The sequence below is a fragment of the Rhinolophus ferrumequinum genome, chromosome 7, assembly GCF_004115265.2.
Source record: "Rhinolophus ferrumequinum isolate MPI-CBG mRhiFer1 chromosome 7, mRhiFer1_v1.p, whole genome shotgun sequence".
Taxonomy (NCBI): domain Eukaryota; kingdom Metazoa; phylum Chordata; class Mammalia; order Chiroptera; family Rhinolophidae; genus Rhinolophus; species Rhinolophus ferrumequinum.
In genome coordinates, this window is record NC_046290.1 from 93,653,594 (window position 1) to 93,660,769 (window position 7,176).

The following is a 7,176-nucleotide window of genomic DNA, read 5'->3' on the forward strand; positions in this document are numbered from 1 at the left end:
TTTTACTGATATACACCCTCGCGCGAGGGAACTAAGAGAAAGAATAAACATGTGGGATTATATCAAACTAAAAAGTTTTTTCACAGCAAAGGAAACCATCAATAAAACAAGAAGGGATCCTACTGAATGGGAAAAGATATTTGCCAGTGATATATCTGATAAGGGATTAATATCACAAATCTATGGAAAACTTACTCAACCCAACTCCAAAAAAACAAACGATCCAATTAAAAAATGGGCAGAGGACTTGAAGAGACATTTTTCTGAAAAGGACATACAGATGGCAAACAGACATATGAAGAAATGCTCAACCTCGCTAACCATCAGAGAAATGCAAATAAAAACCACAATGAGATACCACCTCACCCCAGTCAGAATGGCTATCATCAATAAATCAACAAACAACAAGTGCTGGCGCGGATGTGGAGAAAAGGGAACACTTGTGCACTGTTGGTGGGATTGCAGACTGGTGCAGCCGCTATGGAGAACAGTATGGAGGTATCTCAAAATTCTGAAAATGGAACTACCTTATGATCCAGTAATTCCACTCCTAGGTATCTATCCGGAGAAATCCAGAACTTCAATTCAAAAATCTCTATGCACTCCTATGTTTATTGCAGCATTATACACAATAGCTAAGACATGGAAACAACCAAAATGCCCATCGGTAGATGACTGGATTAAGAAACTGTGGTACATTTATACAATGGAGTATTATGCAGCCATAAGGAAGAAAGAAATCTTACCATTTGCAACAACATGGATGGATCTAGAGAACATTATGTTAAGTGAAATAAGTCAGACAGAGAAAGATAAGTTCCATATGATCTCACTTATTTGCGGATTCTAAAGAAAAGAATAAGTGAATGAACTAATCAGAAACTGTTTGGGAGACAATGAGGAAAAACTGAGGGTTACTAGATGGGCGGGGGGAGTGGGGGGTGGGGGGGAGGGTGAGGGGATTGGAGGGCAGTCGGTGACCACAGGATGGCCACGGGGTTTGAAAATTAATCTGGGGAACGTAATTTGGTGGTTACCAGAGCGTAAGGGGGTTGGGGGGTGGGGGATGAGGGTGAGGGGGATCAAATGTACGGTGATGGAAGGGGAGCTGACTCTGGGTGGTGAACATACAGTGTGATTTATGGATGATGTGATTCAGAATTGCACAACTGAAATCTATGTAATTCTACTAACAATTGTCACCCCAATAAATTAAAAAAAAAAAAAAAAAAAAAAAAAAAAAAAAAACAGCATGGTACTGGCATAAAAACAGACACATAGATCAATGGAACAGAATAGAGAGTCCAGAAATAAATCCATGCCTATATGGCCATTTAATCTACGACAATGGAAGCAAGAATGTACGGTGGGGTAAAGACAGTTTATTCAATAAATGGTGCTGGGAAACCTGGACAGACACATGCAAAAAAATGAAGCTGGACCACCTCCTTACACCATATACAAAAATAAATTCAAAATGGCTTAAAGACTTCAATGTAAGATCTGAAACCATAAAATATCTGGAAGAAAATATAGGAAGAAACTTCACAGACATTACCCGGAGTAAGATTTTTACTGATATATCCCCTCGCGCGAGGGAAGTAAGAGAAAAAATAAACATGTGGGATTATATCAAACTAAAAAGTTTTTTCACAGCAAAGGAAACCATCAATAAAACAAAAAGGGATCCTACTGAATGGGAAAAGATATTTGCCAATGATATATCTGATAAGGGATTAATATCACAAATCTATGAAAAACTCACTCAACTCAACTCCAAAAAAACAAACGACCCAATTAAGAAATGGGCGGAGGACTTGAAGAGACATTTTTCTAAAAAGGACATACAGATGGCAAATAGACATATGAAGAAATGCTCAACCTCACTAACCATCAGAGAAATGCAAATAAAAACCACAATGAGATACCACCTCACCCCAGTCAGAATGGCTATCATCAATAAATCAACAAACAACAAGTGCTGGCGCAGATGTGGAGAAAAGGGAACGCTTGTGCACTGTTGGTGGGATTGCAGATTGGTGCAGCCACTATGGAAAACAGTATGGAGGTATCTCAAAAATCTGAAAATGGAACTACCCTATGATCCAGTAATTCCACTCCTAGGTATCTATCCAGAGAAATCCAAAACTCCAATTCAAAAATCTTTATGCATTCCTATGTTTATTGCAGCACTATACACAATAGCTAAGACATGGAAACAACCGAAATGCCCATTGGTAGATGACTGGATTAAAAAACTGTGGTACATTTATACAATGGAGTATTACGCAGCCATAAAGAAGAAAGAAATCTTACCATTTGCAACAACATGGATGGACCTAGAGAACATTATGTTAAGTGAAATAAGTCAGACAGAGAAAGATAAGTACCATATGATCTCACTTATATGCGGAATCTAAAGAAAAGAATAAGTGAATGAACTAATCAGAAACAGTTTTGGAGACAAAGAGGAAAAACTGAGGGTTGCTAGATGGGCAGGGGTGTGGGGGTAAGGGGGAGGGTGAGGGGATTAGAAAACAATCAGTAACCACAAGATGGCCACGGGGTTTGAAAATTAATCTGGGGAACGTAATTTAGTGGTTACCAGAGGGTAAGGGGGTTGGGGGGTGGGAGATGAGGGTAAGGGGGATCAAATATGTGGTGATAGAAGGAGAACTGACTCTGGGTGGTGAACACACAATGTAACTTATAGATGATGTGATACAGAATTGCACACCTGAAATCTATGTAATTTTACTAACAATTGTCACCCCAATAAATTTAAAAAATAAATTAATTAATTAAAAAAAATCAACTGATATAATACAACACATTAACAAAATGAAGGATAAAAATCACATGATTATCTTAATAGATGCAGAAAAAGCATTTGACAAGATTCAACACCCTTTCAAGATAAAGACCACTCAAGAAACCAGGAGTAGAAGAAAACTACCTCAACATGATAAAGGCCATATATGACAAGCCCATAGCTAACTTCGTACTCAATGGTCAAAGACTGAAAATTTTTCCTCTAAGATTAGGAATATAACAAGGATGCCTATTCTTACTACTTCTACTCAACATAGTACTAGAAGTTCTATCCAGAGCAATTAAGCAAGAAAAAGAAATAAAAGGCATTCAAGTTGGAAAGAAATAAAATTATCTCTGCTCCAGATTTTATATGTAGAAAATCCTAAAGAACACACACACACACACACACACCTGTTAGAACCAATAAATGAATTCAGCAAAGTTGCAGGATACAAACCTAACACAAAAAAAATCAGTTGCCAAAAAAAGTTGGAAAATAATAAAAAATAAAATAATTAAAAAATTAAAAATAAATCAGTTGTGTTTTGATACTCTAACAATGAATAATCCAAAAGGATATTTAAAAAACAATTCCATTTATAATAATGTCAAAAAGAATAAAATTCTTAGGAATTTAACCGTGGAAGTGAAAGACTTGTACATTGAAAACTACAAGACATTGCTGAAAGAAACTAAAGAAGACACAAATATATGAAAAGGTCCTATATTCATGAATCGAAAGACTTAATATTGTTAAGATGTCCATACTACCCAAAGCCATCTACAGAGTCAATGCAATCCCTGTCAAAATCCCAGTGGCATCTTTTGTAGAAATTGAAAAACGCATCCCAAAATTCATATGAAATCTCAAGGGCCAAACAATTTTGAAAAAGAAGAACAAAGTTGGAGGACTCATACTTCCCGATTTCAAAACGTACTACAAATCTATAGTAATCAAAACAATATGGTACTAGCATAAAGACAGACAAATGGACCAATGGGATAGAATAGAGAACCCAGAAATAAATATTCATGTATTTGGTCAAATGATCTTCTACAAAGATGCCCAGAACACTCAATAGACAAAGGACAGTCTCTTCCACACATGGTGTTGGGAAAACTGGATACCCACATGCAAAGGAAGTCAGACACTTATCTTACACCATAGATAAAAATTAACTCAAAATGTATTAAAGACAAATGGAAGACTCAAAACTATAAGTTTCTTCTAGGAAACTTCTGTTTCCTAGGAAAGGCATAGGAGAAAAGCTTCATGACACTGGTCTTGGCAATGATATCTCAAATATGACACCAACAGCACAGGTAACAAAACAAAAAAGACAAATGGGACTACATCAAAATGAAAACTTCTGTGCATCAAAGGACACAATCAATAGAGTGAAAAGACAACCTACAAAGTGGTTGAAATATCTGCAGATCATATATATGAGTATGATAAAGGGTTAATATGCAGACTATATAAAGAACTTCTATAATTCAATGACAAAAAAACAAATAACCCTATTAAAAAATGGGCAAAGGACTTAAACAGACATTTCTCCAAAGATGATATACAAATAGCCAAAAACAAAGAAAGAGAGGCCCAACTTCACTAAGCAGCAGAGAAATACAAATGAAAGCCACAATGAAATATCACCTTATACTTATCAGGATAACTACTACCAAAAAAAGCAGAAAATAAGTTTTGGCGAGGATGTGGGCAAGTTGAAAACCATATGTACTGTTAGTGGGAATGTAAAATAGTGAAACCACTATGGAAAACAGTGTAGAGATACCTCAAAAAATTAAAACTAGAACTATCATATGATCCAGCATTCCCATTTCTGGGTACGTATATACCCAGAAGAATTGAAAGCAGGTCTCTAAGAAATGTTTGCACACCCATGTTCATAACAGCACTATTCCCAATAGCCAAGAGGTAAAAGCAACCTAAATGTCTACAGATGGATGATGATACATACATACAATGGAATATTATTCAGCCTTAAAAAGGAAGAAAATATTGTCACATGTTACAACATGGATGAACCTAGAGAATATTATGCTAATAAGCCAGTCATGAGACAAATATTGTATGATTCCACTTATATGTGACATCTAAAATAGCCAAATTCATAGAAACAGAAAGTAGAATCACGATTACCAGGGGCTGGGGGGGTCAGGGGGGAGAGGGGATAGGTAGGAAGTTGTTTAATGTATATTGAGTTTTAGATTTGCAAGATGAAAAAATTTTGGAGATTTGTTTCATATACTTTGGAAATCATATATATGACAAAGCGTTAATATTCATAGAGTGAATATATTTAACACTATTGAAATGTACACTTAAAATGGTTAAAATGGTAAATTTATATTATGTGTTCTTCACTGCAATTTTAAAAAAAAAGAAGCTGGAAGAGGGAAGGAAATGATTTTTCCCTAGTGCTTCCAGAAGGAGTACAGCCCTTGACTTTGGCCCAAGAAAACTGATTTGGGACTTCTGGGCTCCAGAACCATGAAAAAATTAATTTCTATTGTTTTACAATGCCAAGTTTGTGGTCATTGTCATGGCAGCCACAAGAAACTAACAGAGAACAAACGATTAACTGTAATGTCAGGTGAATCCGTGCTATAAAGATTAAAAGCCAGGGAAGGAGACAGAGCATGACAAAGAATGTTAAGTTGCTTGGGGTGGCTGGGGCACCTGACCTCAGGCCAGAGACCCTGCGGTGAGCGCATGGCTGGGAAGTCAGAACAGCAGAGAGGTGCCCCTTGGTTAACAAAGCTGAGCAAGGAGCGAAGTCATAAGGGCAAGGAAGCAGCCAGGGCCTAGGTCTCACAAGGGTCGAAGTGAGGGCTTTGGACTGGAAAGCAAGGAACTGCCACACTTTGACCTGTGTGTTCAGAGGCTCTGAAGGGTAACAGAGGGACAGATTAGGGGCTGTTGCACTGGAAGCCCAGCCAGATCAGGGAGGAGGGAGAAGTGGTGGAATTCTGTATATATTTTGTACCGAGAGCCAACAGACTTTGCTGATGGGTCAGATGCAAGGAGTAGGGAGAGAGAATGACAGAAGTCAAGGACAGCTGCAAGATATGGCCTGAACAACATCAGATGACGGTGGTGGCGTTTACTGAGATGAGAAACACCTAGAAGTGAAGAATCCTAGAATGGGGAGGAGCAGATCTGGGCACAAATTAAGAGCTCTGGCCTGGACACATTGTCAGGTGCCTATTTGCCATCCAAGTGAAGATGCTTAAGTAGACATTTGGGTCTTTGTGTCTGCAGTTCAAGGAGAGACGAGGGAGTGAGTCACTGAGGCACATGTCTGCGGGAGGAGGCGGCAGACTGATTCTGACAGCAGGGATCCCATCATACCAGCTGTCTTTTCACTCCTAGACGACGACAACAGCTCAGGCGCTGGCCCCTGCCCTGAATAACAGTCTTGGGCTCATCCTCTGAGTGTCCCCACAGAGCCTCTCTCCTGTCACCAGCTTGTGTTCAGCCAGGCATCAGTTTGGACAAATCCTCATCACTGACCTGGAGTAATCGAGCCTTTCCCACAGTACTCTCAACCCTCATCTAAAAAATTTTTATCACGTATTCCATCAGTAAAATATTTTTAAGCAAACATCATGTGTGTGTGTGTGTGTGTGTGTGTGTGTGTATTTCTGATGGAACACAAATGGGCACCTAAAACTTAACACATCCAAGCCAGAGCTCTTAATTTGCACCTAAATTAAGATTTGTGCCCTATCACACACACGTAGGCATATTCTCTTATAAATTATATACATAATTGACTATACAAATAATAAAATATGTTCATCACATAACAGTGCAAAAGCAGAGTTTAAGAAGAGTGCTCTAAAGATGAGATAAACAATATTTGAATGGTTTTATTTATTAAAAGTACAAAATTCCTTTTTTGCTTTCAATTAAAAAAAAGTTTAATACCTTTGAGCAATGTGACTGAATACGTCAGGTCTGATGAGCCAGTCACTGGTTTCAACGGGAAATGTTGCTGACAGGGGGCTCCAACTAGGGATGGAAATGCCAGCTTTCTCTTTTCGCTCGTCTTGCTGCATTAACATTGTCTTTCATCTCTGCTTTCTTTTCAGGAATCTTTTGCAGCCACAAATCCATTCTGTGAGGATTAATTTTGTTAAAACTAGGTAATGTCACTCAGCTAACCAGGCACAGGTCAACAGCCTCTCCAGGTCCACCCTGCATTGTGGCCTTCTCCTAACCCCCTTCAAGCTGCGGTGGTAACTGCTGCCACCCCAGGACTGTGCCTGTCCTCACTGGTTTCCCTTAACCCTGCCCAGTCTATTTTAAAATCCCCTTTATGAAACTCTCCTCAA